Source organism: Vespa mandarinia, chromosome 23, assembly GCF_050613455.1.
Source record: "Vespa mandarinia isolate Hongniang chromosome 23, ASM5061345v1, whole genome shotgun sequence".
Lineage (NCBI taxonomy): Eukaryota > Metazoa > Arthropoda > Insecta > Hymenoptera > Vespidae > Vespa > Vespa mandarinia.
Genome location: NC_140832.1, coordinates 3,568,801 through 3,581,916, shown reverse-complemented (window position 1 = coordinate 3,581,916; position 13,116 = coordinate 3,568,801). Strand labels below are relative to the sequence as shown.

Genomic DNA, 13,116 nt, shown 5'->3' with positions numbered 1-13,116 from the left:
ATATGTTAGCATCGTTATGAGGAAAAAACTAAGGATAGCCTGTATATGTACATGCATACATATATACATATATATATATATATATATATATATATATATATACTTACGCGTACGCGTATATATGTACAAGACCCTTATACGAGTTGACTAATTTCACGTAGGCGTAGAATTGGCTTTGCTTATGGCGAGGCAAAGTTAATATCGAGAAAAGAAAGAGAAAGAGGGATGAAGAGGAGGCGTTACGCCCCGTCTCTCTTTTTCTCTTTTCATCTTCGTTCATCTCTCCGCAGGCCGTCGTTGTTCGATCGAAAAGGGCGCGGCATCGATCGAAAAGGGATCTCTCGAGGTTCCTTTCCATCTTCTCTTTTCCTCGCATGATTTGGGGGGCCAATTAGGGCCGGCGTTGAAGCCATTAATCCTTTTTGGTAATTTGTCCGTACTCGGAATTGATTTAAGGCCGACGCGTGGACGGAGGAGGGTAAGACGAATGTGTATTCGTAAGGTGTATACTACGAAAAGAGATAACGTGTCAATTAAGCTACCCTGCAATTCACCGCGGGAAATTATGTACAGAGGGCATGACACGCGAGACGATAAATCACGAAGAATAAGCCGCGCGCTCTGTCCTCCTTTCGACGAATATTTATATCCGTCCGCTTTGCGAATGATAACCCCTCTTTTTCTTTTCTACCTTTACTATACGTACGAGCTTTATTTTCTCGGGAAAAGGATTAAGGAGAGGTAAAACGACCGTTATTTATAACGCTTGGATTAATACTTGGATCTTTGATCGATACGGTAAACGTTATTTGTAATTTATGCTGGATCTTTTCTCTTTTCTTTCCCCTTTTTCTTTTCTTTCTTGTTCCTTTTTTTTTCTTTTTTTCTTTTTCTTTTTTTGTTCATTTCGACCTCTCTTGTTGTTAAGAGCGAGTTTTACAATTCTGCCAGCAAGTTCGTATCGTGGAAAGACGTTATCTCATCATCTCGTCGCTTAGAGCTTTCTTTCGTTGACCGTTAGGTCAGATATTTGTATTCCTACTTTGCGAGATCGTATCTGGCAACGCCACCATGCTCAAGGACAACGACAAAGGTTCTCGACTCTTTATCTCGAGGAAGTTGATTACGTATCTATCGAAAAATAATATTTCACTTATTTTTCCTCCTTTTTCTTTTTCTTCTTTATTATTTCCGTTCCTTTTGTGAAACCTTAAAGGTTTTACCATAATACAAAGATATAAATTCATCAGTCGCCCTTTGACATTCGAGAGATTTTAGAGTGGGGATAGGTAATAAAACCAGCTCGACCTCTTTCAGCATCCGGCTTGGCAAACAGGATATATTCTCTGGACGTCAGTGAAAAAGTAAAGTTGACCCTCCTTTTCGTTCTATTATCATGACGATTATCAGGCATTCCCCCTTTATATTTATATTATTAATTTTGAATAATAGCTCCAGTCATTTCGTTGTTATGCATTATTCACGACTATCACACTACAAAACATTTTAACTTTATAGAGGTTGATACTAAATTAAGAATCTATCCCCATATTCTTTTAAATCCCTGACATTTTAAAATCGGAAAGTTGTTTCGAAAGAAAATTGTTCGTAAATTCTCCTTGCGTGTAATCTCATTTTTAGGTTTATCCATCTAGAATCCGTTTAGATACTAGAATGGTTACAAACATAAACGTTTAGATTTAAATATATATTTGAATACTAAACGTATTAAAGATTCAAAATGTTCTTTTGATACGTCAAAGTCAAAAGGCAATCGTCCGTTACACCTTTCGCTACATCGAGAGCGTAAGTAATTCTTTACGATCGTTTTTAAAAAGCAAATAGATCGATCGAAATCGGCGTAAGCCGAGTGGCCGCCCAAGACAAAACCATGGAAAACGAAGAGAAATCTCGTGGCAAATTATGCAGATTGACAGAGATTTGCATTCGCTTAGCATACACCCCGATCGTTGCAACGAGCGCCCACACTCTGTAGACTTTCATCTGTTTACCATACAAAAAATATACCCTATCTAATCCGGATGGATCTTGCGGTTGGAGTTGCTCTCACGGCACCTTGTCTTATCCCGATCGCTCTCCGAGAATCTCAAAGAATCAATTCGTTCAGCGATCTCACGTTTTTACTTTAACGGATTCCCCTAAAGAATTTTCATCCTTTCGAGAACTAATCAATCTAATCTATTTCATTTACAATTAAAATGAACAACTATACCGTGAATACTTTTAAAAGTAATCAATTGCACGATGGAAATAATACGAAATATAAGATTAACAAAAGGACTTAGGTAATACTACAGTTTTTATTAATGACAGAAAGAAAATATTTTCGATTCAATTAAATGAAATATATGTAGGGCCATAAAACTACGCGATAAGTTCGATCACTAGTAAGTATTCACGAAACATTCATTAGTAAATAAATAAAAACATTCTGTAATAGCAAGAGATTAATACATACAGAGGGTATGATATTTACACCATGAAACGATATATTTCTTGACCAAGATTTATATTCGTTGTATTTCTCATAATATTGTAAAAAAGCAAATAAATGAAAAAAAAAAAAAAAAAAAAAAAACAAAAAAAAAAAAAAAGAAAAAAATGTTAGTAACTTGTCGCTTTGACGATATAATAGCTCGGTTCATTAGCGTAACTATAGAATCGAAAGAAACAAAAGAAAAAGAAAAGAAGAAAGAAAAGAAAAAAAGATTTGCATTCCTATGAAATACGTACTTATGCATATTTATATACATAGTTAACTATGTATGTAAGTAGTCGTGCGTACGCGTAATATACATTTTAGCGCGTGCGAGCGACAGCTGGTTTGCTCACGAAACGAGAGAGACGGTACCGGCGCGCTCGAATTTTGCAAGTCGACCGATATAACGCGGCAATTACCCGACACGCGGAACCCTTCCGTAAAAGGGAAAACGCAGGTTAAGGAATCATGTCCATTCTCAAGGTCGACCGGTATCCTACCGGCTCTCTTACCGCGGACTGCATAACGCGTTTCTATTACGCGGTCAATTGCGGCGATTGTTGCGTGTCTCTTGCAATCAGTGCCTCGTCCGTAGCTACACACCACTGCTTTCTCCTTCTCCGCTTATCTTACGCTCGCCCTTTCTCCTTTCTCTTCCTCCTCCTCCTCCTCCTCCTCCTCCTACTTCGAACGGGAAACCTCTTTCTTCTGTTCAGTACCCTCACCGTCACAGCATCTCACTGTCTCTTTCTCTCTTTCTCTGTTTTCTTCATTCTACCATTTATCATCCTTTCCAAATTTTTCTCTTTATACGTCTTGTTACGTAGATTAGAAGAAGGTTGCCTATTGTTTTTTTCTTAAATTTTTTTAGACCGTTACAAAAAATGTCATAAAATGATTCGGAGGGATTGAAAGGTATATTAGTATTAGTCTAAAGGTATAATAGAAGTAATCTGTTATTAATTCTTTCATCAGTATAACATGACATCTAAGGTATTGTTAAAAAATTTGCCAATATTTATTTTACAGAAAATCATAATGATTCTACTTGGATTTATTTACACGAATCAATAACATCGTTTAAGTTTTTAAAATAAATATAAACCACTTCTTTCTTTTTGTTTTTTAAGTAAAACTTCTTCAATCATTAAATTACTCGAATAGATCTCACAGTCTAATAAGTTCCTAGATGATATATTCTAAATGATCTAATTATCGTAATAAAAAAGTAAATTGTCTTCTTATAGTAAATTGTCTCTTAAATATTATCGACTTTGCACTCTATAAAAAAAAAAGAAAAAAAAAACTCTATATCAACTTACCTACTCCTTTCTATCTTATATTCTTGATCAGGTTAGAAGTAAGTTTCGGAGCAACGAGGAAAAAGAAAAACAGAGATAACGACAGAAACAGAGACAGAGACAGAGACAGAGAGAGAGAGGGAAAGGGAAAGAACGAGGTCGTTCGGTGGTATCACGAGCGTTATCGGAGATCGAAGAACGTTTTAGTCGTGGCAATAATCGAATCGACCTCGGGTCAGAAGCAGCATCGACGTACTCGACGTCCTTGGCCAGAGCCGGCAGATGGTCGGCAAGACGTTGCTCGGTGCAGCGCACGGTACACACCGACGTTGCAAACTCGTATTCGTGGATGTACGGTCTAACTTACGAGGCAACATCTCGTTTCTTTCGAACTTGCGTTCGTGAATGCGCGCGCGCGCGCGAGTTTGAAAGAGAGTGTATGTGAGTGAGAGAGAGAGAGAGAGAGAGAGAGAGCGCTCAACGAACAAGAGCAAGAGAAAGATCGTGGGCGCCTCGAGTACCTCGAGAAGCACGAGAATTTCCTCGAGGGTGTATCGTATCGTCGTTGCTTCTTCTCGAACGACAACTTTACCAGCCCCCATCCCTTCTCTTCTTCTATCTCCACCTCGTACTCCTTGTATGAGAACACCATGTATTTTCACGGCTAGATAGATCCTCAGCTAAAAATATTCATAGTTTCTCTTCAACTTATATCGTTAGATATTATTCATTTGAATATTTCGCATTGGAAAGACTTGTCAAAATTGTATCATGTTCTTTTTTTTTTTTTGTTTGCAAAAGATAGATACTTTTTATTTTAATTTTTTTATATTACGTAATAATTCCATATAGATTGTAATTATTTATATAATCACAAAATGACAAATAATCGCTGTTACATAGCAAGTCAAGTATCATATAACCCATATATTGTACAATTAAAAGCTCTCTAATCTATCGTACTACATAGTACAATTCAAAACATATGATAGTACGATTTAAAAAGCATGATACATTTTTTTTTAAATTGAATATAATTTTTGTAATAATATTAATATGTATATCAATTAATATGTATAACAATACTTACATCTTTAAAATACTTATAAAATGCAAGAAAAACAATATTTATATATTTTCACTTTTTAAATCTCGTTCCTGTTTTTTCTTTTTTTTTTTTTTTTTTTTTTTTTTTTTTTACTTTATAGTACAATAAAACAAAAATTGAGCGAGATAAAATTTAAGTGACTGGTACGCATTTAACAGCTCTTCCTTATTTTACTCAGTTTCTTAAGGTGAAAGTAAAAGGACTTTGAAAAATATACTGCCTATAAAACGGTGATAGATAAAACACCTACGTGTAGATTTTCATGAATATAATAAATGTAGTAGCAATAAAGTAGGTTAAATGGAATAGAATGGAAGAGATTGTGTTGGATCGATTCGACGAGATTTTTTTTGATTTTTTGTTCGTTTTTTTTCCTTTTTCTTAATTTAATCGCTAAAACAAATAACAGTGTTTAATTTTAATCGACTCTCGACGAACGCGTTGACGAGAAAAAATTTATCCCGATAACGTCGTTGTTTCACGATCGAATCTCAATTATTTATCGTGTCTCTAAATCACATCGTTGAACTAATTTTAATATCGCGAAAGGCGTCGTCGTCTACATTCCAGTCGCGAAACAGGAAGAACACGGCATATTTTCGCTTCTACTCGTTCATATAAATCGCTAACAGTCTCGCTTTATCACTTTCTCGATATACCGATGAGATTAGCGATACCAGCCAATTCTGTGGAAAAAGTATCACCTTACTCTTTCGTAAGACGCATTCGTAACTTTAATATTCCTTTCAAGGTGGATCCAGAATCATGTTTCCTCGTTAACTCGATTCTGCTCCCATTCATCATCTATAATTTTACATTCCACGAGTAACGCGTTCCGATTCTTAAACTGGAGGTCCAAGAAAGAGAATCATCTCTCGTGATTTTAATAAAAGAAAATGTATCTTTCGTTAAATACCTTAATATATATTGTTACCAATATACGAGGAATCCCACTTTCAAAAAATACGAAACAAAGTTTGTAGGAACCCGATATAAGAAGAAATACAGTTAGGATTTAAATAGAACACTTTGTTTTCTCTTTGTTTTCTCTCCAGAGATCTCGCAAATGTCATAAAGAAGACGTCGAAGAAGAGAAAAAAGAAAGAGAATGGCACATTATAGTAATGCCCTTGATGCGGCATCGATGTTAAGGTCAACCAGATATACACGATACGGAAACGTTATCCACGGGGCGATCAAAACTCTGTCTGTGTAGTTAGTTTTCCTGAAAAAATGCAAACTCGGGTAATAGCAGGAATCGCCGTTGGAAGCTAAGAAAGTAGAAATGCAAGGAGGAACGGATAAATTTGCAAACGGTGCAAATGGTTAGTGCGATGCGCCGTTAGAGAGTAGAAAAATAAATTCAAGCGAGACAGGGATTCAGGGCATAGAAAGGTAGAGAAATAGAGAGACGGAGAGAGAGAGAGAGAGAGAGAGAGAGAGAGAGAGAAGGATAATAGACATAGATTGCGGGAGTCGTAGGAGAAGACAGAAGAGAAAGAAAGGACGAGAGAGAGAGAGAGAGAGAGAGAGAGAGAGAGGAAGAGAGGGAAGAAGTGGGGGTAAGAGGTCCACAGAAGTGGAAGAAACGAAGCGGGTAGAGCGGTCGTTTGCCTTGGATCGAGGTTCGAAGCAGCACAGCGGCGGCGGCGGCGGCGGCGGCGGCGGCGGAGTCCGATCCCGATTTCGAAGCCGCCTCGGCTTTCCGCCGCGCGCATTCCATTTCTCTCTTCGCCTCTGTACGCCTTCGTTCGTCGGTGGCCGCCTCTATTCGGACGAGTTCGCCGATTATCGGCCGGACTCGGCTTGTTACCGGCTCGATCTATGCTCTCGACCATCTTCGGCAACAGTCGTGCATCGGCGCTCGCTCGGAGTGGATCGCCGGTTCTTGTGGTTTCCTCGCAAGTTGCCGACAGAATGGCGGTGATGTCGCTGCTGTTGGCGCCGTTCTCGCCACGAGACGACGACGACGTCGAGGGACGCTCTTTTGCGCGTTGACGTTCTATTCTCTTGATCGTGATCGACCTTTACTTTATTACGTTTTATTTCTTTAATCATTCCCGAGTATTGTTTCTTCGACATTGTTAACTCGCGTTAAAAAAAGGAAAAAAAAAAAATAAACAGCATAAAGAAAAATACAAAGAAAGAAAGAAAGAAAGAAAAGGACAAAAATCGCGCGATAAAGAAAGAAAGATCTTTTCGTATTTCTATATCTCTGTCGTTTTCTTTGACTCTTTCTTTCACTCACCTTATATCCTTCGTACTCTTTTCCGTGTGACGTGGGTTGTGTATAGTGGGTGTGCTTCGTTCCTTCCTTACTACAGAAATATATATATATATATGTGTGTACGTATGTATATATATATATGCACGCACTTTTCCCTTTGCCATTCTTTTCCTTCGCGAATTTAAAGTGATCCTTTCTCGAATTTCCTGTGGAAGAAACACCGTCGTCGATCGAGCTCCGAAGAAAACGACGAGTGGCTTGGATAAAGCCACGAAGAGAGCTACTTACATCGAGAGAACTCCTCCGGCGAGAGAATCAACAGGTGGGAACCTGCTTGCTCACAGGTACTTATTCTTCCTTTTCCTTGCCGCCACCTGGCAACGCGAGTGCGAAAGAAAGATGAAAGAACGTCTTCGCCGATTGGACTTCATTTTCGATTCTTCAACCATTTTCTCGAAGCTTTTAACGTACATAACAAACAACTTGTTTATTTATTTCGATTATCCGTTCTTTCGTTCTCTCCATTAGACTTAAATCGTCGCACGATTATTCTCAATGTTTCTTTAACATTCACGCACAGCGTGAGAAGGCACGATAGAAATAACGTTCGTTTCTTCGCACGTTTGTTTAATTAACTCGACTCGCGTTAATGAATATTTATACGATTACGGTATCGTAATTACGATATCCATGTAGAAAAATTGTAGAAATATTTTATAAAATATTTCAAACCGTAGGAAACTCGTCATTTCACACCGGAGAATTGAACGCACTTTCTTTAACCTTTCGTACTTGGCTTTAAACGTCCAGAGCGCTCTTTGAAAAGTTTTTTTCTCAAATTTGTATTTTTTTTTTGAAGGATTGTAAGATTGTCGTCAACGTAACGGGGATTCGTCTTTTGTACATGTTTCTTCTTCAGCGATAAAACAACGGCTCCATGAATTTTAACAAGTTCCTCTCCTTCTTCTTCTTCTTCTTCTTCTTCTTCTTCTTCTTCTTTTGCGCGAGTAAGTTAAAGATAACGATCCTTACCGGATCTCCGGCGTCCGCGCATTTTCTCGTGAGCACAACTACGAGGGGGTTACAATGAGAGCAGGATATAAAGGAACGTTGTTTCTTTTCTTGTTTTACGTGTATTATTGTCGTTTGAAAAGAAAATAATAATCGATTACGGATATACGCAAATTCATGTCATTTACAAATAAAATCGATTCTGTTACGATAAATAATCGAGGCTTAATGATCTACCTCTCTTCATCCTAATTAAATCATCATCCGTTCCTATCGTGAAGAAATCATTTCTATCGTCCTGTTCTGTCTAAATTATTGTTTTACGAAAATAAAGGATTACGAGAAAGAGGATCGATAACAGGCATTCAGAAATTTATGCGATTCGATTGAAATATGGCGAATTTTGTTATGGTGAGATACACAAGGCTTTAAGATTTATCTCTCTTTTCGTCCTAAATAAATCTTCATGCATTCCTTGCGATAAGAAAATCTTTCCTCCTTCTTTCCTCCTGTTCTACGTGAATTATCGTTCAGCGAAAAGAAAAAATAATAATAATGAAGGAGAATCGATCACGTGCATTCATACATTTATGTGATTGAAATATGGTGAATTTTACTATGATGAATATTCGACGCTTAAAGATTAATCTCTCCTTTCATTTTAATTAAATCTTCGTGCATACCTTTCGACATAAAATGGCTTATTTCCTTTTATACCACACGAATTATTGTTCTAAGAAAATAAAGAATTAAGAAAAAAGATCGATTATATCGGTATATAAAAATTGATATGATTTAATTAAAATGTAGTGATTGTTGTTATTAATTAATGTTAATTTTTGTTAATTAACGTGAATTTTATTAATTAAAATTTTGTGAACAGACAATATTCAAAGATTCATCTTTTTATTCTAAATAAATTTTCTCATACATTCCTTTTGGCAAAAAAATGTTGTTTTTTTTTTTTTTTCTTTCTTTTGTTCTATGAGAATTATTACTGTGCGAATAAACATCATTATGAAAGGAAACAAAATATCGAAGTTTAGCAATTAATATTATTTAATGAAAATATGGTTTTTTTTTTTTTTTTTTTTTTTTTGAAGGTACACTCTAGACTCAATGATTCATCTTATTAACCCGAATAAATCTTCATATGTTCCTTAAGATAAGAGAATTTAATTTCTTTCCTTACTGTTACACGTGAATGATTGTTTCACGCGAGAAAAAAAAACAAATTAAAAATGGGTACAGTTTATTGACATTGAAAAATGTATGCAATATAATTAAAATATACAGAGTGAACGCCAAAAGTTTTTTTAGGTGGGCCAAATGATCATTCTTAATTGGAGAAATCAATTATACCTTCTCAAGACATTTAGGCCAATTTTTTTTCAGATTATAAAAAAAGCTTCTGAACTTATAGTTTTATTGTTTGAAAAAAATTTAGCCTAACTACATAAAGAATAAATTTCATTAATTATATTCATTTTTTAATGATTCATTTTTTATACGAATTAAATTCTCATGGATTTATTTCTATATATATGTGTGTGTATGTACGTACGTACGAAAAAAATCATTATCGCGGCCTTTGAAAGATTTAGATAATATTTTATAACCAAGAAACGTAAGCGTATTCGTGGATAGAAAAGAAAGACAAGAATTGCTACGCGTGCAGCAACACGATCGCGCTAAGCCGCCATTAGCGACACGCTCGACATTCTCTGGATATTTTTCTCACACAAACTAAAAGAACGGAGTAGCGTCCGCGAATAGGCGATTTTCCGGCACGCACGTCCTCCCGTTCGATCATGTATCGTAATTTTATTTTTGTGCAAAAAATTGATCGATTAATGATACGTTATAAGATCAATTGTAATTGTCGTGGATTTTCCGCGTGTTTTGACTTTGAATTCTTTCGACTCGAGAAAACCTTGAACTTTTCTCCGATCGAAATTCCATATGAAAATTCTTCATTGATTTTATTTAACTTATTAAAGATAATATAAATTCATTTGGAGAATTTTCGTGCAACTTAATGTCCATGAAACATCGAGAAATTATTAACATTTTTATACAGAGAAATCATAAAGAACATTGAGAGAAAGTGTTTTATTCCATATGTATATATATGTACATCTCATTACATATGTATATACATATATATATATATATATCTCATATACATCTCATTGCCTATATTTATATCGTTCGGACAAAGAGATGGTAGTCCAAGCGTAAAAAGTTTTTAGAACATCGTACGTAAGTATGTTATACATATATTAAAGCAAAAAACCTAAGATATTCATTTTAACATTTCACCTTGATGCCTAACTTGAAAGATATTCTTTATATTATTAACGATTTTAATGATTCATAAAGACTTTTTCTTATAGTAATACAAAGTAAATCTTATTAATGCAGGTCATTTTAAAGAGAGAAGAGAAAAATTGCAAGAGAGAGAGAGAGAGACGGAAAGAAATTTACATTTTCATTCTTCCAAATTCGAAAAAAAAGACGTGTGTAAAGGTATAATGGAAAGGGAAATTGTATGGTTCGTCTCTATTTCACGCTTTCGTCGCTTATTATCTGGCGGTCGCGTTGTTGTTTCGTTGTCTCTTCTTTTCTCCTTTCGAGAGAACATACAAAACAAGCTCGTTTATCGAGGTAGAGGAGCGTACTACGAAACACGTTTAGCATAGTAGTTTTCGAGACGGCCTTGACAGGAATATTCGTAGGTACGCTGTATTTTAAAGATATTCGCTTTACTGTATATAGGATCGAGGACGACAAAAGTTAACCGCGGAGGGTTCTCGTTTTCCTCTTGTTCGTTCTATGGCAATCGAAGGCTTCTCTCTCTCTCTCTCTCTCTCTCTCTCTCTCTCTCTCTCTCTCTCTCTCTCTCTCTCTCTTCCTCTCTCATGAATGAATCATGACTACCTTTAAGAACGAAGAATTCTGCCGTACGAGGAGAACGCTCACTTACAGGTACGAGCATCGATGCAGGTAGCTACCTGCGGTTGTTAATTATGGACGAGCAGACGTACGTAGCTATGGCATCCGAGAGGGTCCAAACGTAACGCTTATTAAAATACCATCAGCCAAATGCGTCGATCTTCGTGCTCTTGCTCTTAGGTCGTGACCCTTTTCCTACTCCTCCTTCGTTCTTTTTTCTTTTTTTTTTTTTTCTTTTTTCTTCTTTCCTTTTTCTTTTCTGACTCCTCGAAAGGGTGGGTAGTAGGGAGAACGTCGCTCGTGAAAGCTCGACACGTTACTTTAATACTTGTTACAAAGGTAACCCTTCATAAAAAAGAAGATGAAAGTGATGTCGAATTTTGCAGTTTTATGACTTACCAAGATGCTTCCCGAGATGAATAAAGGAAAAGAAGAAAAATATGAGGAGATGGAGAAGTTTGCAAGGTACTTTCCGTATGAGAGAAAAATTGTGCTGTCTCATTATTTGCACGACTTTGCTGCCGGCGTACTACGAATGGCGATTGTTATTCCTACGGCACGACCATTGTTCCGTGTACGCCATCGCCTTCTTGCGACGGGCCGGCTTCGGTCTCTTGCACGAGTTCGTGCCGTCTCTATCGTCTCCTTGTGTTGTTGCGTTTTTGTCATTGTATCGTCGTTTTCCCGTAAACGTCGCGAGAGATACCCCGTGACTATCCATGCCCGCGAACTCGTATCCGTAATATATTTTCTATTTTTCTTTTTCTTTTTTCTATTTCATTTTATTTTTATTTACTTCATCATACCGGATTTGCAACGGGTTCTTTTACACATGCTCGCTATCGATTCGTTCCAAGAACTTTTTCGATTGAAAAACTTTTCTTTCTTTCTTTCTTTCTTTCTTTTGTTTTTTTTTTCTAACGATACAAAACTCGATAATATCCAGATAATTTCTATTCGGGAAAAATATAATCTCGATTTCGATGAAACGAACTAATCTCGATCATAATGTTCAGCCATTGTAGCGACAATCGGCCGTCCTCAGGGAGCGTAGGTGAAATGCGATTACCTCGAAAAGAGCACACAACGTGCGTTGCTCAATTGGCTGCCTTCGTGTGCGGGAGGTCTCTCTTCGATTATGACAACGCGCGATAGTGGGCGAGTGTCTAGCCAGATGTAGGTTCTTAGCCCTGATATATGTTCGCTCCTCTCTCAACGATTAAATTTCAAATGGAAACATTCTCCAGTAAATTTAAAATATTATTTATGTAATCGTATAGAATGATTGTGAAAGGAAATAATTTTTTCTTCTTCTTCTTCTTCTTCTTTCATTTTTTAAATTATAAATATAGACGAATATACATACATACGTCGCATTCTCTTTTCTAATCTAATCACACGTTGTAATATCTATGGACAGGCTTCTCCTTTAAATTACGTTTTATGCGACTATATCTTAACAACAAAATATGTCTAATGGAAGCGGTACACTCGTAATGAGACGCATTTTAGGGTCGATAAAATATACTTCGAAGTGGAAAAGACGAACGATTGTCCTACTTTGATGAACCGTATTACGCGAGATAGATTTGAATATATAAGTTTCAACTATAACTCATATTTTCATCCGGAACTTTCATGGAATAGATATGTTCAATTACATATATTCACGTGTCTGTGTGTATATTTGTGCGCGCGTACGTAGTTATGTAGAACACATAATTCGTTCTTACAACTTTGTTTTTCTTCGTTTCTATGATTTAACATGTTGTCTACCACGATAGTCACCATAACCATAGCCTGTTTCCTCAATAGAATCATGATGGTCACTGAGGATTACTAAATTTTAAAAGTGCTATTAAATTTTAAAAGCTAATTACTGTTAGTCAAATACCATCGAATAGAAAATGTTTAATAACTCATATAACTATATAACAGTATAAAGTAACAAATTTTCCGATTAATAATTATTATTAATAATTTTCGTTTCTCCTATGAATTGAATAATATAATT

At 36.2% G+C, this 13,116-nt stretch overlaps 1 protein-coding gene across 3 annotated transcripts in view; it reads left to right on the top strand.

Moving 5' to 3' along the window:
• Positions 1-6,572: 6,572 nt before the first annotated feature.
• Positions 6,573-13,116, top strand: part of Shrm (shroom) — a 161,000-nt gene continuing 154,456 nt past the window's right edge. The window contains exon 1 of one of the 3 annotated variants that reach the window (XM_035872682.2): positions 6,573-7,458. The gene's annotated coding sequence lies outside the window, so the exon portion shown is untranslated. Of the gene's footprint in view, positions 7,481-13,116 lie in introns of all 3 variants that reach the window. The other 2 variants (XM_035872684.2, XM_035872686.2) reach the window with 2 other exon arrangements.